This window comes from Petaurus breviceps, unplaced genomic scaffold (assembly GCF_028583685.1).
Source record: "Petaurus breviceps papuanus isolate PSGF00001 unplaced genomic scaffold, PetGlider_PUasm1.0 551, whole genome shotgun sequence".
Lineage (NCBI taxonomy): Eukaryota > Metazoa > Chordata > Mammalia > Diprotodontia > Petauridae > Petaurus > Petaurus breviceps.
In genome coordinates, this window is record NW_027186372.1 from 6,660,863 (window position 1) to 6,684,004 (window position 23,142).

General features: G+C 39.0%; 1 pseudogene; it reads left to right on the top strand.

Annotated features, from left to right (window-relative positions):
- Nucleotides 1-11,059: 11,059 nt before the first annotated feature.
- Nucleotides 11,060-13,151, top strand: LOC138172845 (DDB1- and CUL4-associated factor 4 pseudogene; annotated as a pseudogene).
- The last annotated feature ends 9,991 nt before the right edge of the window (nucleotides 13,152-23,142 follow it).

Sequence of the window (23,142 nt, forward strand, 5' to 3'; positions counted from 1 at the left end):
ACCAGGAAATCAAAAGATCCTTCTAATGAGCAAAGTCCCAAAGCAAAATGCCACCCTCCCAGAATACATAACAAAGACTCGGCCCCTGATTGGCTCGGAGCCAGTCAGCACAAAACCTATGTGACTAAGCACAGCTGTGAATTAATGGGGTTCAAAGGAGAACAATCTTTCAAATGTTCACAATTTAGCCTGAGCCTGGGAAATAGAACTCCAAAAAGAAAACAACAAAACCCGACCTTGCTTGTGTTTATGGGAGGTATGTCCTTAGACAGGTGCTGCCAACACCCTCTACATTCTATTCCCTCAGACAAAGCCCAGCTATCTTCCCCAGTTATGCCTTTGAAAGAAATTTTTTTTTTGCCTTTTTGGAGAGCAGTTGGGGTTACATAACCTGCCCAAGGTTACACAGCTAGTTTTTTTGTGGGGGTGTTAACTGTCTGAGGCCAGAACCGAACTGGGGTCCTCCTGACTCCGGGGCCGGCACTTTACTCACTGCACCACCTAGCCACCCCTGAAAGAAATTTTTACACAATGCTCTTTCTTCCCTGGTTAAATCTTCTTTTATAACATGGATTAGAGGATGAAGGCTAGCCAAATAATCCAGTTCAAAACACATTTTTTGTCCAGTTCCAAATACATTTATATGGAGATACCGTAAGCTGTTTTTCTCTTTTTTTATTTGGATTATTGTTTCAATTTTCCATTTCATTTTGCCTAGAGACAGCTGTGGTATATTGAAAAAGAGTGCTAGATACAGTCAGAGGATCCATATTAGAGTCCTAGGAGCACAGAACACCAGAACTGGGAGGTACCTTAGAACATAGAACATCAGAGCTGGGAGGGGCCTTAGAACACAGAATGTCAGTGCTAGGAGGATCTCAGGAGGTACTGGTCCAATCTCTTCAAATAAGAAATTCCCCACACACACACACAGAATCCCAAGCAAAAGGGCATTCAGTCCCTATCTGAAGATCTTCAGGGATGGGGAACTCAACTACCTTTTAATCCATATTACCTTTGGATCCTATGCAAGGTTCTGTCCTCAGAATTCTTGTCCTTTGAGTCAGATAGTGCTATTGTTGAGATAAACGTGTGGCTGGGATGGGCTTTTATGTTGCCGAAAGGCTTGTCATAAAATGTGTGTAACTGAAAAAGCCCAATGAAGAATCAATGAAGTGTCATCTTGCAGGTAAGAAGAAAAGAACCTTAGATACTTCTCGGGCAAGCGTTTGGACAGATTGGCCTTCTAGTAGGCCGCATGTAGTGGCAAAGAGCTCTGAACTCAGAGCAAGGAGATTGTTCTCCATTTATCCTACATAGATCGTATATGTACATAATCATTTTCATGTTGTTACTTCCATTAGAATGTAAGTTTTTTGAGAACAGGGAGGTGTTTTGCCTTTTGATCAATCAATCAATCAATATTCAATAAGTACCAATCATTGTGCTAATGCTTTCAGAATACAAAAAGAGGCAAAAGCCATCCCCTGCCCTCAAGGAATTTCTAACCTAATGGTTTCTTTGTATCCCCAGTACTTAGCACACTGTTTGGCACATAGGAGGTGTTTCATAAATGCTTCTTAACTGAATAGATTCCAGTTAGCTTTCTGACACAGTGCCTCTGGGGTACATAGTAGGCACTGACACTATCTATGTGACTGCAGACAAGTCACTTTACCTTTCTGAGCCTCATCTATGAAATGGGAATAATTCAATGACGGAAATGTTTTGCAGACTTTCAAACTCTATCTTATAATGGAGGCTATTGAGGTTATTTTGCATTAGTAGTAAGAAACAAACACAAATGGATATTGATATAAATGGAGGAATCTAGACCTGTGATTTCATCTGTGAGGAAGAATTCTTTTCATAAGGTCAGATCAGTAACTTGCCTTTCACTTATCAGGCTGTTGGAATTGTCTGGGTTCCCTGAGAAATTACATGACTGGTCCATGATCACACAGCTAGTTCATGTTACAGGAAGGTCTTGAAACAGGGTCTTTCTGAATCTGAGACCAGACCTCTAACCATTAAGCCGCGCTCCCTCTTTAATAACAATACTACAGTACCTGCAGCTTCCTCACCCCTGAGAAGTTTGCTGTAGGGTAATCTTGAGGTTCGCAAAGAAACTTATAAAACATTAGCTCAACAACAACACTGTGACACAAGTATCATGATATCATGGATTTAGAGCTAAAAGCAACCTTAACAGTTATCAAGGTCAACTGTCATTTTCCAGAAGAAGAAACAGCCCTAAGGAACTTAATGGATTCGCCCAAGATCACACAGCTAGTGTGATCTAGAGGTAGGATTTGAACCCAGGCCCTCTAACTGCAAATCTGATCCTTCCCTGACTGTACCACATTTATCTTGCAGGTACTGATCCCATTTTACAGATTAAAAAACTGAGGTTATGAGAAGGTGGGTGATTCATTTGTAGTCACTCTGGTAATAATAGCCTGGGGAAGGAGTCAAACTTGGGTCACCCCTGAATACGGTTTTATTAGTCTCCCTACTGTACCACAGACCTGAATTGTCGCCAGGGAGGCTTATAATGAGAAAAGAGGAAAACGAGCCTACTTAAGAGAGGCCACAGTGAAGCTCGGGAAGCTTCCAATCCAATTTGTTAATTCCATGTGAGACACAGATCATTTTAGAAAATTATACCAATTATCCCAGATACTTAAGAAATTGCCTATTTTCCCCATTTTCCAAGTTACCAAAATAAGCCTACTGATGTATATTTGGGAAAGGGTTATTTGATTTTTTTTGTAAAACCCTTTGGGTGTCTCAAATAAGGAGTCACGTTGTCTATGACCTGATCCCCTCTTAAATTTATAACAGCACAGAACACTTTCATTGAAATGTAGCTTTTATAACTCATCCTCTCACATGAAGTTACATGATGTACATACAAGCATGAAGACCCCACTGGCACTAAACCATAAGCGTCTGTGCCTCATTTAGTCATGAGAGATTCCACTGAAGGAAATGCACAAGATGAAATGATTCAGGGCAACTCTGATTCTACACTCACACATAGCAAATCTTTCCCAAGTGAGGCATCACCTCTATAAAATTCAGCAGTTAAACTGGGTGATTTCCAAGGTCCCTCCCAACTCTGCCATTTTTATAGGATCACCGAACATCAGAGCTGGAAAGAGACATCAGAGAGCATCTATGCCAACCTATACAGGATGTGGCATCCCCTCTAAATGTTCTTCAAGCGGCCATCCAGATTTTGCTTGAAAAACCGCAATGAGCCAGTCTTAGTTGTTCACACCCATAATCACTGCACCTGTACAGTTGCTGGGAGGCCGAGGCTTGTGGATCATTTGGACTCCAGAGTTCTGAACCACAGTGAGCTAAAGCAAATGCACTAAGATCATCATGAATATGGTGAGCTCCCAGGATCAGGGAGACAGCCAGAAGGTTGTCTGTGGAGAGGCAGATAGGCCCAGGTCAGCAAAGCAAACTCAGCAGAACCAAGAGAACTCCTATTGACATCATAATCAGGATGATGAGGAGACTGGAGACCATGCTGTAGTGCGAAGGCAATATTTACAGCACCCACGATCACAATAGAGACTGTGACTATAACTATCGCATGATGTTTGATTGCAAAACATGCCAGACTCTCCATATAAAGGATAAAGTTGGAGGATTTATTTAAACCCCAGAAAAACAAATCCCAAAACCAGTAAGCCAAAGTACCAAAGAACAATATTATTTTAACAATTTTTGGTAAATAAGTCATTTTGACTCCTATAAATATCAAAATTAAGTACAAAGGACATATGAAGGAAGACTCTATCTGCATCCAGAGAAAGACTGATAAATAAAAGTATTAACAGAATAATTTTATATATATATGCATATAAATATATGCATACATGTATGTATATATGTGTGTGTATACACACATATTTGAGTCTAATGGTAGCCATCTGGGGGAGGGAGAGAAAAGATTAAAAAAAAGAAATTTATACAATAACTTTATTACACATTTTAAAGGAAGAACAATTTGTACTCATATGCAATCTTTTTTTTATTATACTACGTTATGGTAATATGGTTAGTTCTGTAAACTAAAATTAAAATAAATAAAAACATTTTTTAAAAAAAGAAATGGTGCAAGTCAAAGTTCCTATGCCAAGCAGTAATGGGATGAAGCCCTTGAGTAGGCCTTGGACTTCCAGCCTAGACAAGATGGAAAGACCTAGTCCTTAAAAAAAAATAACCTTGAATAAAGAGGAACCCACCATTCCCAAGGCAGCCTATTCCCCTCTGGACAGCTCTGAGAAGTGTTTCCTTATTTCAAGCCTTCTATGTGACTTCCACTCATCCACTAGTTTTACTATCTGGAAATCTGATTCCTCTTCCTTGTGACAGACGTTCATGCTCCATTCCAATTGTCTCCACCAATAGAATACAAGGGCAGAGACAGTTCCATTTTTGTGTTTGTTACCCTCAGCATCAAGCACAGTTCTTGATACATGGTAGGTGCTTAACAAATCCTTATTGACTGATTGATTGATTCTTCAGGTTCAACATGAGTTCTTTCCAGCAATCCTACTATGAGCATGGGTAATGGGAATTTGAAGTCCCTCAACAGACCTGGCCATGGCGGGGGGGAGAAGGGGGGTGAGGTTTGAAGACCTCCCCTTCTGTGAAGATAAACTCTGCTCTGCCCCCGATAGGCTGAATGGAGCCTCATGGAGTCTGTGGTGTGAAGAATTTGCTGAGGAGAAGCAGAGCTGACAGAGTGAGTCTGACAGTTGAAGATAGTTGCAGACAGCTGGGGACAGAGGAGTAAATATTAATCTTGTATTGTTTTGTGGGAAGGCCAAAGGCTGCTGTGGTTCTCAGCATTATTATGGCCTCTGAATATCTTTGGTACTTCGGCTACTGGTTTTGGGATTCAATTTTCTGGTGTTTAAATAAATCCTTCAACTTTATGTGAAAGAAAGAAAGAAAGAATGGCTCCATACATTCCAAAACATTTTTAGCATTTTTTGTGATTTCGAAGAAGTGGAAACAAAGTACATACCCATCGATTGAGGAATAGCTAAACAAAGTGTGGTGCACAAATATAATGGAATATTTTGTGCTCTAAGAAATAAGGAACATGAAAAATACATGGAGATAACGGGAAGACATGAAATTGATGCAAGGTGAAGTAAACAGACCCACAAAACCATTTATACAATGACTACATACATCATCGTAAATGGAAAGAACAATCACCACAAAGCAAGAGAGATTGAGTGCTGTGAAAATATAAAGACTGAAATGAACAGAACCAAAAGAACAATATTGATAATAACATCATAAAAACAAGCAACTTTGAAAGCTTTAAGAGCTGTGATCAATGCTATGACCATACATAATTCCAGATGACCTATGATGAAACATGTTACCCATTTTTTTCCATTGGGGTGGTGAGGTAGGAGGAAGAGAAAATATATTTCTGTTCATTTTTTTTAATAGAGAAGGAGGGAGGTACTACAGATGTGAAATGTGCCTGTACTTTCAGATGAGTCATTGTATTAATAGTTTTACTTTTTTACAAGCTACTTCTCATAAAGTGGGAGTAATCTGTAAATGCTTGTAATGTAAAAACAAAACACCCATAAAACTGAAGTGATGATGGTGGTGGTGGTGATAAACTTGGCCCCAAAGGTGAAAGACTAGGAGACCTCTTCCACTGGTCCTTTTCAGAGGTCATGGTCAATGAATATGAAACTTTGCATATTACACAGTTGTTTTTTTCTCTCAATAACGTTTGCTGATTTTTTCCCCTATTCTTCCTCTTTAAAAACATCTTGTTATTATAAAGGATGACTCTCTTGGAAGGGGAAAGGAGAAATGTTAGCAAAATCTAGGTGATAAAAAAAAGCACATCGATAAAAATTTATTTAAAAAAAAAGATCATGTCCAGAACTCTAAATTCCTCATGAGCTGAAATTGGAAAGCAGTACTAAGGATAACAAAGAACACTTTAAAAAGCTATGCAAGGGGCAAAAGGAAAATCAAAGAAGGGAGAAGATCGCCACTTTTTTACTCATCCTCAATTGTCTGTTCTTGCTAGAATCTTTTGTATATCTCTTAAAAACTTCAATTTTTCAGTAAGTTTAAACAGTCTCTTCCTTATTGGAACTGTGTGCATTTCTCTTCCTTACAATTTCATTTTTGGGAGCTTCTTATACCTATCAAGGAAACTGAAGCTGTAGAACTTTAGAACATGGGATTCTATGAATACTCTCTCTAAACTCTCTGACATCTGTTCCTTGCTGAGATCTTGGTTGCATTCATATTATACCTAGGTTTTCTCTCTTCTTTCCCCAATTCTAAGACAGTATAGTCACTTTCCCCCAACATCCCCATTAGTTCTATTTTTCTAGGTCCTACCAGTTCCTCCTTGTTAATAAGAATCAAGCCTAGCATAGAAATGACTATAATTGCTTCTATCATATTTTGAAACATTAAATTCTCAAACCAAGTAATTATTTCCTGCTTTTCTTTTTATGGAGACAGAAGGCTCCAGAAGAAGTCTAGATTATTGAAAATTCTCATCATGTCTCCATGCAAGGTTTATGAGCTGATTCACAAATTCCTTATCTATTTCCTCTTTCTGAATAAGTGGTCTGTAGTACTCTCCCAGGATGTCATTGGGTTTTCCTTTTCATTGATACTCACTCAAATACTCTCTAATAACCTCCTCATCTCTGGTTTCTAGATTTCCTCACATAGATTTATAATCCTTCTGAAAGTTATGCCTTTCTGTTAGCATATTCTAGGTATAAGTTATGAGTTTCATTCCACCAAGTTCAGTTAAACTTATAAGCTTGAAGTTGGCTCCTTTCATTAGAATCTCTAACTCACACTGCTTATTACCTTAATTTGGAGAATTGAATACAGTCATAAAAGGCCACACCACTTTAGATTTATTTTGTATACAACCTATATTTACTTATACACAAATATAAGCTTTATGTGGATATGGACTGCCCCACTTTTGTATTTCTATCTCCAGCACTTAGCACAGAGCCTGGCCCACAGTGAGTGCTTAATAAATACACAACGATTGGTTTATTGATTGGACATTTTCTCCTGCACCTTACTGATCTTGTTTTATGTTCTTCCTCCTCCTTTGTACCTGATATTTCCTGTGCCATCTGGCTTGGCAGTTTAAAGTTTCTCAGTAATCAATAAACATTTATAAAACATCTACCCAAGAACTAGGAAAATTAAGAATGGCCAAGCAAACAGTCCCAGTTCTCAAGGAGCTCACAGTTTAATGTGGAAGACAACATGCAAAAATTACATACATATAAGGTATCTATGGGACAACTAGAAGATGATCAGCAGAGGGAAGGCACTCGATTTAATGGGGATCAGGAAAGGTTTCCTGTAGGACTTGAAGGAAACCAAGGAAGCCAGGAGGCAGAGATGAGGACGGAGAGGAAAGAAAGTGCACTCCCTCATATTTGCCAGTCTCCACACATTTGTTTAACCTACCTTCATTGGCATACTCCATCACTATAAAATCACGCATTATGATTATATTTTTAGATAAGTATACCATGTTTTTAACCAGTTGTTCACTTCCGAAATTTCCCTTTCTCTTTTGAAGCTTCTACTTTCCATCAGCTGCTGTTCAGTCATTCAGTCATGTCTAACTCTTTGTGCCCCCTTAAGGGATTTTCTTGGCAAGGACAGTAGAGTAGTTTGACATTCCTTCTCCACAGATTAGGGCAAACAGAGCTTAAGTGACTTGACCAGGGTCACACAGCTAGTAAGTATCTGAGGCTAGATTTGAATTAAAGTCTTCCTGACTCCAGGTCCAGCACACTATCCATTGAGCAATCCAGCTGCTTCTACTGTCCATTAGTAGGTGTGATGAAAACTTTGCAGGTGCTTCTGTGGTACTTCATTCCTTGTATAAGACTTTATTACCTCTAGCAATGACTTTTAAGATCTTTCTGGGGATATCATTCACCCCATGTGTATCATTAGGAGTAAATTGTGCAAGTGTGATTCTCTAAATAAAGAAGGAATGAATATCCCTATTACCTTTTAACAATATTATTTCCCAAATCTTGATTTTCACTTCATCAGAAAAAAATGTGTTGGGGAGCACTAGACTGAGACAGGAGGCTTAGAGACAGGGTCCCACTCTCTTCTGTAGACACACCTCAAGGGAAAGGGAATAGTGTTGGAATTAGCATCTTAGCCTTTTAGCAAAACCGAGCTTCAAGAACCAGGTCATCAATGACCAGTTTCCTATTTGTTCTACGTGTCAGGACTCATCCAGAAAATGAACTCATGTGGTCAAGGTCACTCCAGATGCAGCCCAGGGATTACCCATGAGATACATCCAACAGATTGCCTTCCCCAGGGGACCCAAGCTATTAGGATCACGTTGTATTGATGTTCTGGAGACCCTGCCTCATCTCCTCGCCCAGATTGGCTCTCTGACAACAGGATTATGTTGGCCAGTTTAAACATGACTAAGAGCTGTTGTTCTCTGTTACTTGAGCATGCTTGAAAATAGTAGCCTCTGCTAAAATGTAAGCGGCAGTGCCACTCGCCCCATTACTCCAGCTGTATTTGCTTTCTCTAGGCCCTGTACAGTCATCTAGTATGCGTATGCAGACTCTCTGCTGTGCTTCCATCTGGGCTTTGCCACAAGCCAACTGCCTGAGTTCAGGTGGATCATTCACGTCTCCAGGCCTGTTCCCTTACCTTTAAAACTCAGGTCGCTTCAGTTCTAACATCCTGTGCTCTCAAGTCCCTTTCATCTCTGGCATTCTGTGATTCTGTGAAATGAGGGAGCTGGATGAAGCGACTTCTAAGGGTCCTCCTATACCTGACACCCTTAGTTCCTATGGCCTAGAGCCCATTACAAAACTGAACAGGGCTTACAGAGAGAGATTTTCAGTTTAAAAGAGCAAAGGTCAGCAGACATTGGCAAAAGATGGAAAATAATGTATTCCAAAGATCCCTAATACGATCTAACACTGTGTGTGTGTCACGTTGAAAATCCTAATATGAAAGGCTGAAATTTAATACTGTCCATCAAATGAAGTAGAAACTCCTTTGCCTTACATTCCAGATCCTCTATAATCTGGCCCCACCCTGCCCCTTGAGAATAATCTCCTACACCCCTCCATACACTCTGGAGCCATGCACTCCCATAGCCAAACTAGGCTACCCTATGTCTCCCCTACATATCGCACTCTCTTTCAGCAGCTCGTTGGCATAATGGATAGAACACTGGACCAGGAATCAGGAAGACCGAATTCGAATCCAGTCTCAGACATTTACTGGCTGTGTGACCCTGGGTAAGTCACTTAACCTGACTGCCTCAGTTTCTTATCTGTAAAACAGGGATAATAAAAGCACCACCTTCTAGGTATCACAGGATTGTTGTGAAGATCAATTGAGATGATCATTATAAAGCACTTAGCACAGTACTTGGAGCAAAGTAAACACTATATAAATATTTCTTATTATTATTGTCATTATATATCTGTAAAGTGCTTAGCACAGTGCCTAACACACTAATAAATGCTTGTTCCCCACTCTCCCTCCCAAGCTGCTCCCTTTATCTGATACAGGCTTCCTCTTCATCTTTTTGTATTGAATTTCCTCATGTCTTTTAAAGCCCAATTCAAATGTCACTTCCTCCAGGGAGCTTTTTCTGATACTCTGTCAAGGTCACTCAATCAACAAGCTTCCTTTAGGTTTCTATACTGGGCTAGGCATGGAAGACAAAAATGAGCTAATCCTGGCCTTCAAGGAGCTTACATTCTATCAGCAGAGATAAGTTGTACATACCCAAGTGGAGTCTGGGAATAACGGGGAGGTGATGTGGAAAAGTAGGGAGAGAACTGGCTTCAAAGCCTGGGATAGGGAGCTTTAAGTCCCACCCCTGACATACTGGCCATAGCCAAGTCACTGGACTTTCAGTGCTCTCGGCAACTTTGCAAGGTTATAAGTTGCAGATAAAGTGCCAGCCTGTACTGATAGAGGGAGCTTCCTCCTCTAGAACTTCCCTTAATCAGTGAAATCACAGGTCAGGTTCCTATCCTCATCACATATGCATATGTGAGGGTGGCTAGGTGGCACAGTGAATAGAGCACTGGCTCTGGAGTCAGGAGGACCTGAGTTCAAATCCAGCCTCAGACACTTAACACAAAAACTAGCCGTGTGACCTTGGGCAAGTCACTTAACCCCAATTGCCCTCCAAAAAAGCAAAAACATATGCATATGTGAACAGATATAATATTTTTGGAAAGACAAGCAGCTCAGGGGATCAGAAAAAGCTTCATATGTAGGTTCTGTCTTGAGTCTTAAATGGGGTTTTAAAGGAAACCTAGGGATTCCATGAGGCAGAGGTGAGGAGGGAGTGCCTCCCACGAATAATGAATTGTAGGAAGTCCCAGAGATGGGAGATAAAATGTCTTGTTTGAGGAATAGCAAAGCCAGTTTCACTAGACCAAATAGTGCCAGAAGGGAATTATGTGTAATAAAAGTCTGGAAAAGTTATAATGACCTACCTTTCCCACTCAGACTTTAACGAGGTCTTGTCCATGTCACACAGTTAATACACATGAAGGAAAGGACTTGATTATGACCCCTTTATAACACACATTAAATGTTGTGTATTATAATCATTTATATATATTCTTTCTTATATTCCTACTAAATAAATATGTTACATGAGGTCTGAGACCCTCCTAATTAAGATAAACTTAATATCTTTCTCAGGTCTAATCGCAGTTTTCTGAATTCTGCTGAACTGAATCTCCTAATTCTCTTTCTCTTGTCAGTGTGACCCTTTGCAGATCTATTCTTTGTTTCCTTTGATCTCTGGGTCTCTAAAGGTCACTCTAGGGCAGGGGTTTTTAATCAAGCGTGCCTGAATATTATTTAAATATTTTAAAATATTTTTTCAAAAATTCAAATTCAAGTCAGAATGAGATTTCTAAAAATTTTTTAAATATTTTCAACTCTGGGAGTTTTCAGGAAGCACTACATCTAAAAGGCAGAAATGAAGAGAGGTCCACACAGCAGGGAGAGAGAGGAGAGAAGCTGTTACCAGCAGAGCAGTGCCTGTCACTGGAACAGAAGGCATAGTTCTTTTTTTTTTCTTTTTGGAGGGCAACTGGGGGTAAGTGACTTGCCCAAAGTCACACAGCTAGTAAATGTGTCAAGTGTCTGAGGCCGGATTTGAACTCAGGTCCTCCTGACTCCAGGGCCAGTGCTCTATTCACTGCACCACCTAGCCGCCCCAGAAGGCATACTTCTAAAGAAAGCTATGGAGCAAAGACACCTCATAGTCCTCAGGGTTCTGACAATCATCCTAGAACCTTTTCATCAGCTTCCAGCTCATACATAAGTTCTTCAATGCCACAACTGCCAGGATTTTACTTTGATCCCCACAAAAAACAACACAACACTGTTGTTTCTGCTTGCTTCTTGGACAAAACAACTGTAACCCCCTTACAAGGGAGATCATCCAGCACAAAGAGAGGAAGAGCATATGACTGAAGCTTTTAGAGGAAGAGGATGGGCAAAAAATGAAAAAGAAAAGAAAAGAAATCCAGCATTGGATCAATTTCATTACCCTTGTTGAACAAGAGGCAGTTGGGTTTGCTCTCCTCTACCAATTATTGCCAACTACTCCATGAGTTACTTGTAAAGTGCATGCAGAGAAAGGAGGTAGAAATTCAGAACCCTGATTCCTCTGTTGTTAGAACTGATCACTTGGGGCAGGTAGGTGGCATAGTGAATAGAGCACTGGCCCTGGAGTCAGGATGATCTGAGTTCAAATTCAGCCTCAGACTTAACACTTACTAGCCACGTGATCTTGGGCAAGTCACTTATCCTCGATTGTCCTGACTTCCCCCTTCCAAAAAGCAAAGAAAAAAAGAAGACAAAGAAGATGAAGAAGAAGAAGAAGAAGAAGAAGAAGAAGAAGAAAAAGAAGAAGAAGAAGAAGAAGAAGAACTGATCACTTTAAACTCATAGTGCAGTGAATAGAGCACAGGCCCTGAAGTCAGGAGGACCTGAATTCAAATCTGGCCTCAGACACTTGACACTTAATTAACTGTGTGACCTTAAGCAAGTCACTTAACCCCAATTGCCTTGCCTTCCCCCCTCCAAAAAAAAAAAAGAAATTAAACTCATAATGTCTGATGATGCTTGGGAGAGGGTATTCTCAGTTAATTATGTGGAGCACGGAGGCTGCCAGTATAGCACCATCAACCCAACCAAGGCTCTCATTGTGGACATGTATGACAACCTCTACTTTACCAACTGCCAGGTAAATTCTGTACATTGGACCTCTCTGATTCAGCTGTATTCCCATGTTTTTCTCTGTCTCAGAAGTATTGAAGAAACTACAGACTGTGCCAGTTTACTTCCTGCCTCCTTGTTCAGCAGCACCAGGCCAGGAGACCAGCCTGGCGTGCTTTGTCATTTTCAGATCTCCACTGCTTGGTCTTGTACATGGTGCCTGAACCCCCAGGCTAACAGTTGCTTCAGTGCAGGCTTATCCAGAAGGGTCCTTGTAATCAATGTCATGCCTGGTCATGGGCAGATGTTTCAGACCAACAGTGATATCCTGACACAACAGCTTGCCACATGAGCCTCTGTACTGTTCCCTGGCTGCTGCTCTGGGCAGGTCTTTGTTATCGATCTGTATCACCAAAGTCATGAAGGCCATGAAGTCATGAAGGAAGCTGGAAATCTTTCCACTTATTCCATGACTCAGCTGTGACATCTCTTCAGGTCCTACAAGACGAGCAGCACCTAATAGCAGCAGATATGTCTGGAAAGTTCAAGCTATGGGACCTAAGGGTAAATACGTGTGTGAAAAAATGTGACAGTCACAATAAGGAATATGCTTACCTGCCCCTGCATATCTATGAGGAAGAAGGCTTCCTGATAGCAGTGGGGCAGGACTTCTATATATGGAGCCTTTGTGATGCCTATCTGCTCAGAACCATCCCTTCCCCCATTCAAGGCCTTGTGAGAAGACATCCCCAGGGTGCTCTTCTCTTCCCATTTTGGGGTCCCCATGGAGTACCAGGATTGCTTTTGGCTATTCAACAGGATTGTACTGTTTTTCCTATAATTGAGTTTGCACTGGACCAGAAAAAGAAACACAGTAGATTCAGTCTGATGGAATGGAGATCTTATCGAGTAGATTAAACACAGATCCCTCACTGGGAGGGCCGATGGCGTTGATGTTGTTGCCATCCTTGCTAGGATATTTTCAATGGTTGCTTTCGACTTATTTTTTCTTCTTTGCTTCTTGGGTTCGGGTTCTAAGTCTTGCATTACATAGGAGAGCTGCAGATGTATTGTCTGATTCCTCTATGAGGTCAAGGAACGTGCAAATCCTTTTCATAAAAGGTGCCCATTTCCCTTCCCTTGGAAGATCTCATTCTGATTTGAAAAGTAAACAGGACTTTCCGAGCACTGAAAGGATTGATGGAGTTGGGCTTTTCCTTCTCATTGACCAGAAACCTTTCCTGGAGGTGTGTGTGGGGAGGGTGTGTGTGTGGGGGGGGTGGGGGGGGGGGTGTGGGTGGGTGGGGGGGGTGGGGTGGGTGTGTGTGGGTGTGTGTGTATCTTCATTATTATATACTGGTAAGAGCACAAAATTTGGAATCATAAAACCTGGGTTTAAATCTGAGCTTTGCCAGCTATGTGACTCCTCTGAGCCTCAGTATCCTCATCTCTAAAATGAGGGAATTGGGCTAGGTGAGCTCTAAGTTCCAAGACTATGATTTAATATGGTAGAGACACTATCCCTTCCCAAATAGCAGCACAACATAGTCATTGTCCCAATGTGCCAAGAGTATTCAAGTGAATAGCTGAACACTAATTTTGCTTAAAAGTATATCTAAGCATTTCTAATTTTGTCCACCCCTCCCCCTGAGCTAATAATAAATGCTCTGTAAGTCACAAAATCAGGGGTGGGAATGACTGAATTGGGGAAATCAAAAGTTCAAAGGCATGGTTGCCCCAGCCCCTTCCTTAAAAATAGAGTTTCTAGGAGCAACTGACCAATGAGAGGAAGAGGCTCACAGAAGCAAAGGAACCTTCTAGGATAAGAAGACTACTTGGTACATGGTGGGAAAAGAAGTCTGGAGAGTCAGGAGCACAGCCTAGAGACATTGATGTTCGTCTTGAAGAGGACAGATGACATCACAAGGGTGATTGTCTTGACTTGAACATGAACTGGATTTCAGTGAGGCAGAGCTGTGCAGTCATCAGCCTCTCTCTCTCTTCCAGGGTCACTGAAGTCCAGTGGTGAGGCAAAATCAAAATCTTGAGAGAAATAAAGGAGTAAAGAAAGACCCAAGTTCAAGTCCTATCCCAGAGGTCCATTAGTTGTATGGCATGGAGTCCCTTTCAGTGCTCCAGGCAACCCTTTAAGACTATAAGTGGGGCAGGTAGGTAGTGCAATGAATAGAGCACTGGCCCTGTAGTCAGGAGCACCTGAGTTCAAATCCAGCCTCAGATACTTAACACTTCCTAGCCCTGTGACCTTGGGCAAGTCACTTAACCCCAACTGCCCTGCATTTCCCCTCCAAAAAGAGGGGGAAAGAAAGACTACAAGTTCAAGATGAGTTGTAATATGCATCTGTGAGAGTTTCCACACCAGGAGTTCACTGCATATTGCTTCAGATTTTGAAAAAAAACTAACTATTCAAAAAAGGAACTCAAACAGCTTGAGTCGCCAGGTATAACTTGAGTCTTAGGCACAACCATGGGCTTCAAAAATCATGAGGTCATAGATCTAGAGTTAGAAGAGATCTCAAAGGCTATCTGGTATGACCCCCTTATTTTACAGAAGAGGAAACTGAGGCTCAAGGAAGTCAAGTGTCTTGTCCAAAGATCCTGGCTTTTCAAAGGCAGTACCAGCAAAGGACAAGCTCTGGGATGTTCTTCAAGGCTAGAAAGGCTTCAAGTACAGTAAGTGACACATTGTAGTCTCTTTCTGAAGGGCAATTTCACTAAGCAGGGAGAGGCTCATCACCAGTGGGATGGGTGTGTGTAATGAATTACTGAACTATCGCAACTAAGAAACAAAACTACAAAAAGCCCCTCACTGCTGTGCATCCAGCCCCTTTTCTGTTTCTACATTGGCATTGACAGATGACAGAAAGGAATGCAGCAGGTTTAGTTTTATATTACCTACAAATATTAATTTAACCACAGTATTTGAAATGTGAGGTCTTTGTACAGTGATAAATGGGTAGGCTTACTTATGGGTGGAATGCAACTGTTTCAGCCCCGACAAAAAGGAAGCTGCATTTAAATGAAATGGTGGCTCACATGGTCTTCTTAGATCAGAGGTTCTTAACCCAGGGTCCATAGTCTTGGGGTTTTAAAAAAATGTTTTCATAACTACATTTCAATATAATTGTTTTCCTTTGAAAATCTACACATTTTATTTTATGCATTTAGTAATATAACACAGGATTCATCAAACTGCCAAATAGATTTATAACACACACACACAAAAAGTTGAAGAACCCTACCTTTAGCCAAATGATGGAGCTGGCAGAGTTGGTTGTAGTATATGCCCAAAGGCGACAAGAAACATCATTTCTTTGGCTACTAGATCATCTCATATTGCAGTTTCCATGACAAGCATTTGCAAAAAGACCACTAGGAAGATAACTGCAGCTAGTGTACCAATGTTTGTTGCAAAAGGTGAGCAGGTAGAGAAGTTCCACAGAGAGCTTGATAAAACCCTCCAAATTAAATCTATACTGTAATACTCATTGACTTTGATGTAAATGGAGGCATAGAAGACCAAAATGAATTATATGCTGAAAGACATGAGTCAGAAATAAGAAATTACAAGGACCAAAGGTTAATGAACTATGATGAATCCAAATGCCCATATATTATAAAAACTTTGGACAAGGCAAACAACGAATAACATAGCAAAACATTTTTTACAGACAGGCATGTGGAAGTCATTTTGCACTAAACCATTTCTGTGTGATCAGATCATTTATTTGTTAGAGTAAAAATATAAATCAGTACCAACTTAGAAGACAGAATAAAAATGAGAGATGATATCCAACTGAAAGAACTGCAGTCTCATCTATTTAAACAAAGTGATACTGAAAATGGAAACCGATTTTTAAAAACAAGCATTGACATGGGAAATTAACATTTCCTAAAGAAATTTAAGTAACAGGCCTCAATCCCCACAACATGGAGACTAAAAGAGCCTAGAAAGTAGGGATAAAATTAGCAGTAAACATAGGAAAAGGCTGAATTAAGCCATATTATCCCAAGAGCATTTAAGGATGAAACTAGGACAATGAACAAATAAAGAATGAGAGAATTTTCAAATACTTCTTCAATTCTTCTATCAACATCAGTGGAGTCACCATATTTGAACTTTAACATCACAGTCCCAAATTTATTGCATGAGGAAATAGAAATGGCAGTAAACAAATGGGAAAAGTCATTAGATTGGGCAAAATGTACACAGAGGACATATATGCTGAAGCTACACAATTTTAAGGGTGTTGATCATTTATTGAGTTTTCTAAAAGAAAAAAGTATACCAAATCCTTGGGAAAATCTCAGACCTTATTATTATCCAAAAAGGGGACAACCAAGAAAATCTAGATGACTAATTATCTACTTTTTGTGTCTTATAGAATCTTTTTGAGAATATGTGTGTGTTTGTTATACATGTGTGTATGTGTGCATATGTATATATATATATCATTCACTATATATATACACAAATACACACCTATATATGTATATACATATATGTGTGTGTGTGTGTGTGTGTATACACACACACATATATACTGAGAGTATTCTTGATGAAAGTATGGGAAGTAAAAAGAATACTAGATCCCACTGTGCCTGTTCTGGTGATGAAAAATGCAGCAGTGCCTTTCCTCCAACACAGTTTCTCCCATTCATTTAAAAATAGGTTAAAAGATAGTCCCTGCCCTCAATGAACTCACAATCTAATGGATAACTTCATTTGATAACCTTATTATTAATATTTTTTAAAGCAATTGGGGTTAAGTGACTTGCTCAAGGTTACATGGCCAGGTGTTTCTAGGTGGGTGCTAAGTCTCGGAGCCCAGATTCGATCCCCAGGTCATCCCGACACTGGAGCCGGTGCTCTTACTCTCTGTGCTACCTGGCCGCCCCCTTATTATTAATATGGAGCAAATCATGAAACAGGGAGACACTCAACCAAAGTCACCCACTGTTGTATAGGATGTCCCATATGGTGTCTGATATGAAGAATAATTCTATCTGAAGTGTAACATTCTCTTAATGTTCATGTTTGCAGATAATAACATGAAAATTGCAATAATGGAACATTGCATCACCTCTTAATTAAGATTCATAATTACTCAAAAAGAATTCATCCCATCCTAATCACACAGGAAAAACCAAATGGATGAAGAATGTCTATTGTCCAAATAATGAAACTAGATTCAGCTGGCACATCAGTACATTTATCTTTTAGGCACACTGAAGATGAATAATGAAATGGGCCTAGAATTAACAAGGAGAAAAGTAGGTTGGGTTATCTTTGATTGCCCTAAGCTCCTCCCTGAAAAGTTCACCTTGTTATCATCAATGCTCTTCTAGTGATGCTGTATGACTGGAAGTCATAAAATACTGCAGTCTCCAACAAGTTAAAATTGTGCATCATTCAGAGGATGTTGGAGAAGGGTATAGAAAGTGTGAGGAGGCTGCCATATACCATGAAGAACTACACAGAAAAAGTGGTCTAGATCAGCTTCCGGGTCACATGATCAAGAAGATGGTAGACTAGATATTTTCTCTGATCTCCACAACCTATCAAACCTCTCCAAAACAGAAATTACATGCCAGAGATAAAGCAACTTCAACTATTTCCATGATCTAGTACACCCAGAATCTAAGAGAAAGTAAAAAAGATCCCACCCAAACCCAGGAGCTCATGCTTACTGACCCTGAGCTCACCCAGCACCTCACCACCACTTCCCATGCTTCTGGCAGCAAGGACCCAAAGACACAACACAGGCTCACATCTAAACCCACTCCAATACCCCAAGTACCCTTCTCTCTTTCCAGGGTCATGGAGACTCCAGCATGGGGTCTACCCTCAGGCATTAATGGTCAGCTTGGTCATAGACCTTCAGGAACAAAAGCCTACTGGGTGCTACAATCCAGAAGCATCAGCACAGCAAAACTCTGAACTTCCAATGATGAGTCAGAAAACAAAGGAACCTAGGGAGTTGGACAGTTCGTCATGACGAGATATCGTATGTGGGAGGCTGTGCATGACTCCACCAAGCCTGAAGGAAAGAGGACGGTGCTCAGCTGGGGCCAGTTCCGATCCTCCTAAAGTCACTTAGGGCAGAGAGCCAGGCTGGCGAACTGTGAATTGCTCAGTGTGGGAGGAGGCTGAAATGTTTTGGATCCAGACCGCAAGGACACCACAATCAGAGAGAGGAGAAGCAGAAAGTGAGTGATAAGGAAAATGAGGGGAAAAGACAGAAAGTACCAGATTTCAGGAAGAAGAAATCTCACAGACCTTGGTAATAAATGGATAAATAAACAGGAGAAACAGTAACAACAGAAGAAAATATGGCCTCCTGATCAAGTTAATGAGTTCAAGCATCTATGAATAAATACTATAAAAATAAAGGAAGATGATCTCACACTTGATGAGACAGAGGACTCAGTGGAATTTGTTCCTGAGTGTGTTGCAATGCAAACACACAGACATGAAGGATAACCTAAAAGAAAAGAAACAAAAAAAAACAAACCCAACAAAATTAAAAGAAAATATCTTCATTATGTAATCAACACATACTCTTTCAAAGATAGGATGCACAAAGACAGCCTAGGAATCACAAGTCTCCCAGAAAAACACAAAAGGACAAAAAACCTTAATATCATAATGAAAGAAATAATAGAAAGAACTCCCCAGAACTTCTGAATGTAGAAAATGAAATACAAATGAAAAGAATTCACAGATCCCTCCTAGAAAAAAATCCCAGGTTACAAACTCCAAGACACACAGTGCTTAACTTTAACAATTCAATTCAGAAATAGCTTCTACAAGCCAGGAAAAAGACCTTCAAATACAAAGGAAAGGATATTCAAATAATACAAGACTCTTCCGCACCCACTAGAAAAAGCAAGAGGGAATATAATAACATTTGCCAAAGAGCAATGAACCTCAGGACACAGGCCAGGGTGACCCATGCTGTAAGTCTCAGTTTAATCATACAGGACAAATGATGAACATTCAATGATAAAGAAGAGTTTGAAACATTCTTAGAAGGAAAATCAGAAGTGAAGGGATTATTTGCTTCTCATATACCCAAATAACAGAACTACAGGAATGAATACATGATACAGGCAAGGACAGCAACAGCAACAGAGTGAAAACAGAGAAAATACCAAGAGTCATATTGTCCGATGTACACAACGAGACCAGGGCAAAGGGAGAAATGTGGTGGAAATAACAGGGAAGAGGTAAACAAGAGGCATGATGGACAGAACCCAGTGAAATCTTGCCTACAAGTATGCTTCTTCTGTAAGATTACATTATGGGAGGGTACATGAAAGGTAGAAAGAAAAGGAGTGAGTGACATGTGGGGACCAAGTCAAGGACTAGCAATGACGGGAAGGTGACCTTTGTGGTCTCAGAAAGAGAAGCACCTATAGAGGAGTGGATGAGGAGGTGTAGAGAAGATTCAAAAGGCAGGGAAAAGGAAAGAGGCTTTACTCTGGAGGTGGGAAGGGGTGAGAGGAAAAGAACAAGTAGGAATGGGGCCCTTGGGGAAAAAAATAAAGAAGTATAATACTGTGTTCATAGAAAAAAGGGGAAAAGGAATTGTAACTTTAAAAAAAGTCTTAAGAGACAGATGGAGGAATATATAATTTTAATTTTAAATGTAAATGGATTAAACATTCCAATGAAACAAAAAAAAGTGACAAAACGGCTAAGAAAACAAAAACCTAGAATCTGTTGTTTACAAGAAACACATTTAAGAAACAAAGATACACAAAATAAAACTGAGGTGATGGAGAAAATTTCCTATGCATCAAGTGAATAAGAAAAGGAGAAATTGCCATCAAGCTATCATGCAAAGAAAAAGAAACGTAAAAAATTTAAAAGAACAAACAAGGAAACTATATTATGCTGAAAGGAAATATAGACAACCAATATATGCTCCAAATGCCTTGGAGCACATAGGTGGCATACATAAATATATATCAGTACATATACGTGTACACATATATGTGTGTGCCCATACACGCATATACATGCTTACATACATATACTTGTACATACACATACCATATGATGGCATCTAAATTCATACAAGAAGACATAAAAAATATCACAGTAACAGGAGACTCTGTCAGTTTTGGGTAAGTCTGTCAGAAATATAAACAAAAAAGAAAATAAGGAACTAAAAAAATTTCTGGCAAAACTAGTTAGAAGACTTATGGTGTCTTCTAAATGGGATAGTAAATGAATATACATACTTCTTTGTACTACACGGACCTTTTACAACAATTGACTGAATACTAGGGCATAGAGATACTACAAACAAATGTAAAAGGGCAAAAATAGTTAATATGTCTCTTATAATGCAATAAGAATAGAAATTGGTTCAGGCACTAAAAACAAAAGATACAGAAACATATGGGGACTTAATGAAGTCTTCAATAATAAGTGAGTCAAAGAACAAATAAAAGAAACAGTAGTTATGTAAAAGTAAATTATAATGATGAAACAATAGACCAAAAATTTTGGAATACAGCTAAAGCTGTACTGAGAGGGAAGACATCCTTACAATAATACATTAATAAAATGGAAAAAGAGGGGATTAATAAGCTGAATATGCATTTTTAAAATTCAAAAATCAACAAATAAACCTAAAAGGAGCACAGGAGAGGAAATATATAAAAATAGAGAAGAAATAGATAAATCAGAAACAAAAAACTCTATAGAAATGATAAAGACTAAAAGTTGGTTCTCTGAAAAAGGCTAAGAGAAATTGATAAACCCTTAGCTAACCTAATTTTTAAAAAGAGAGCAGAAACATAAAATCAATAAAATAGCAAATAAACAAAGTGAAATTACAGTAAAACCAGAAGAAATTAAAGGAATAATAAGAACATTTTGTATAGAGTTGTATACTAACAAATCTGCAAACACAAAAGAAATAGAGGAATACCTTTTTCACAAAACCACTCAAAAAATCAGAAGTTCAGATAGAGATCAAAAATATCTTATTTAAAATTTTTGCATCAATATTCATTAGGGAAATTGGTCTATAATTTTCTTTCTTCATTTTGGTTCTTCCTGGTTTCGATATCAGCACGATATTTGTATCATTAAAAATTTTTGGTAGGACTCTTTCTTCATCTATTTTTGCAAATAGTTTATATAGTATTAGAATTAATTGTTCTTTAATGATTTGGTAGAATTCGCTTGTAAATCCATTTGGCCCTGGAGATTTTTTCTTAGGGAATTCTTTGATGGCTTGTTTGATTTCTTTTCCTGAAATAGGATTATTTAAGTATTTAATTTCCTCTTCTGTTAATCTGGGTAATTTATATTTTTGTAAATATTCTAAATTGTCTGATTTATTGGCATACAGTTGGGCAAAATAAATCCTAATTATTGCTTTAATTTCCTCTTTATTGGAGGTGGATTCACCCTTTTCATTTTTGATACTGGTAATTTGGTTTTCTTCTTTCTTTTTTTAAAAATCAAATTAACTAAAATTAGATATATATAATATTATATGCATATTATGCATCCATACATTATATACATATGTCACTAATAGACATTGTCCAACAGATAAATGGCCAAAGGATATGAACAAACAGGTCTCAAAAGAAGAACTACATAGTATTCACAGACACGTGAAAATAAAAGTGCTCCAAATCACTAATAATAAGAGAAATACAAATCGAAACAACCTGGAGTTTTTACTTCACACACTGCAAATTGGCAAAATTGACAAAAAATGGCGAGTCAATATTGAATGAGTTGTAGAAAAATAGACACACTAATACTTTGTTCATGGAGCTGTAAAATTGTATTAACATTTTGGAGAATAATTTAGAATTATCTAAATAAAGTGACCAAATATCCATTTGAACAAGAAACTCCTTTACTAAGTTTATTCCCCAAGAAGGTCACCCACAAGAAAAATGTCCCCCCTGTATAGTCCTAAATATTTATAGAAGCATTTTTTGTCATAGCTAAGAATTTTATACAGAGTAGATGTCCATCATTTGGGGAATTGCTAAAACAAACAAAAAAGCCTGTGGTACATGAATGTAATGGAATATTACTCTCCTATAAGAAATATGTGATAAATACAGAAGAATAGAGAAGCATGGAAAGACTTCTATGAACTGATGCAGAGTAAAGTAAGCAGAGCCAAGAAAACAATATTCACAATGACTACAAATTTTGTAAATGGAAGAATAAGGACACACCAAAAAAATCAAAAGTAAATGTCACAAAATTGTAAAGATTGTGTGGGACTCAAATGAAAACATGTGAGAAGACATACCCTTTCATGGAGGTGCAAGGTCCACAGGTGTTACACATCGCACATGTTTTCAGACTTTTTCATTATATCAATCAGTTGTGCTGAATTCTTTCCCCTCTAAAAAATGCTATTTGTCACATGGGTTGGCCATTGGGAAATATGTGAGGGGATAAACTATATTAATGTAAGAAATAAAAAATAGTACTAAGAACATAAAAATGAAAAGTAATATTAATCAATCTGCAAATCCAAAATCATTTAATTTACTATGTGTCAGGCACTGAAAATACAAATGCAAAAATGATATAATCCCTTACCTTGGGGAACTTATGCTAAAATCAGGGAAGGACAAATATGACATGCTCACGCTTCCTCGCTCCACTCAGTCAACCAGTTGCCAAGTCTTGCTTATTTGGGGCCCAACATCATTTCTCATTCCTGCCTCCTGCTCTCTACTGATATAGCCTCCACCTTATTGCGGACCCTCATCCCTCCAACTATTGCAATGGCTTCCTAATCAAGTCTCTCCACTATCCAA